Here is a 2,363-nt window from a genome sequence, read left to right on the forward strand (position 1 = left end):
AAATTTTTTCCACAATTATTTAAATGGTCATTTGGTGGATCTCATTGTTTAAATTCTCTTGAATTTTACTCTGAAATGGAAATGTTAAATCATCTACATGGCCTGATGCATGTGTGATGTATCTTTTTCATCTTTTGCCTATTATGTTTCCAGGAACTAAAATACTACCTTTTGCATTGTAATTATGTTTCTAAATTACAACAATAGTTAATTGCATTTGGGATGCTAATCTGTAACTCAACATGTTAGTTCTATATATATTCTTTGCTCATAAATCTTTCTACGGAGAAATAATGTATTGTTTAGCTGTGTTTTGGGCTTTAACATATATTGTCATCAGGCACTTAAGTGATTCTGACATGCCATGTTTTAATTTCTAAGAGATTTTTCTTATTCTGCCTATTTGCTTTGGCTATGGCTCTTGTTTTGTGGATATTTGATCACCTCTTGTTTCTTTGGATATATTAATTATGAGTTATTTTTGTGTTTTCTTTCTTTTCTTTTTTATTTAAAGCATATTCTTAGTTTCTTATTTGATTATTTAAGACGCACTTCCCTATTGGCTGGTAATCATTGGTTGTGTTGTATGTTCACTGTGAAAGTTTTGAATGTAAGAGTGAGAATGTCAATTAGAGAAATTAGTTACAGGCACCTGGAGAGGTTTTCCAGTGGAACATCTTGAAACATTTTCTCTCAGTTCTTTTATTTGTGATGAGGAGGGCGCTTCTATTTTCTTGCTTTTGGGCCATTTGGAGACGCCTGAGGAAAGAGGGAAGGTATGTTTGCTGGCGATTTTGGAAGAATATCAGTGGAAAGAGTTAGACTTCAGTATGAATTACACTTAATTCCTCAGTTCGTAGCCCCTTACTTCACCCTTGCTTTTAATATGCTTGGTCACTTTAAAATATCCCAAGTTCACTTCCTAAGGGCATAAAACTTCAGTATTCCGTAGGAATTGGGAACTCAGAGGTAGAGAGTGGAAGAGAATGGTGATTGCTTGGTTGTACAAGGAGGAGAATCTTGGGGTTCAATCTTTATCTACCAATATTCAATCAGTCATCTGTTTTCTACCTCACACCTTACCCTCACTTTCTGTACTATCTGGTGCTTCCACTTGTACCTTTCCAGAGTTATTGCAGGCAGTTAGTTTATGTCTCTACAGATCTGTATGGAGATTATGCATCGCCCTCTTAAATCACTTACCATTCCTCCATTTTCTATCTTGCAATCTTTTTAATGTTATCTTTTTTTAAATTTATTTATTTATTATTATTATACTTTAAGTTCTAGGGTACATGTGCATAACGTGCCGGTTTGTTACATATGTATACTTGTGCCATGTGAGTTGATGGGTGCTTTTTAATGTTATCTAATGTTACTTTATTTTCCATTAAATATAATTATGATGGGATTTTGAAAAGGTAAGGTGGGAAATGCATGCTGATAATTAGATGTATGTCTGGAAATTGCCAGAAACTTATCAACCAGGGACAGACTGGTTTCTTAACAGCCCTTAACAGTTCACTGCAACTTTTTCTGGCAGATACAACCAGTACTCACCATCCTACCAAATCCAACAGGCATTCCTCATTTTTATGTCTTCATATTATTGGTTTTCTTTGATGCCACTGAAGAGAAAGATAGTACACTTAGCTTTTGGTTTGGAGCTTCAAATGAGGAATCATTTTATAAAAATTGAAAATAAGAAAAAATAATCTGATTTATCCATACATTTATTATTTCTAACATTGTTAATTCTTTTGTGCAGAGCAAAGTTTAAGAATCTTTTTTATTGTTTTGAGTTGGCCCAAATAATATTCTTTAATGTCTCTTGTAGTGCTACTTACAAACTCACTATTGTTTGTGATGTAAAATGTAATATAAAATTCTAGTTTTCAGTGGTTTTGTTTTATTTAAATAAACTTTTAAAGCACTTTAAAAATTCTTTTAACTTTAGTCCCCTGTACATTTTCTGACTGCCGTAAATTTTTTAAAGCTTTTATTTGCTTTCAGCAAGTTGATATATACATTCTGGTGTGGTTTTCTATCTGTTTATCCACCTTGAGATTTGATGAACTTTCTGGGATTTGTAGGTTTATAGTTTTAATCAAATTTGAGGTGAAGCCACCATTTCTTCAAATAGTTTTATTTTTCTTCTTCTTCTGGAACTTAAACATATGAAACTCTATTATTTTACTGCATATGCCTCTAGGCTCTGACCATATTTTTTCTCCTTTTAGTTTAGGTAGTCTTTAATGTTTAATGCCCTTCAAATTCATTAGTCTTATCTTTTTCCTTTTCTGTAACCTCTAAATTTCTATTAGGTCAATCTAGTAAATTTTATTTGTTCAGCACTAGAAATT

This window comes from Mandrillus leucophaeus, unplaced genomic scaffold (assembly GCF_000951045.1).
Source record: "Mandrillus leucophaeus isolate KB7577 unplaced genomic scaffold, Mleu.le_1.0 Scaffold618, whole genome shotgun sequence".
Lineage (NCBI taxonomy): Eukaryota > Metazoa > Chordata > Mammalia > Primates > Cercopithecidae > Mandrillus > Mandrillus leucophaeus.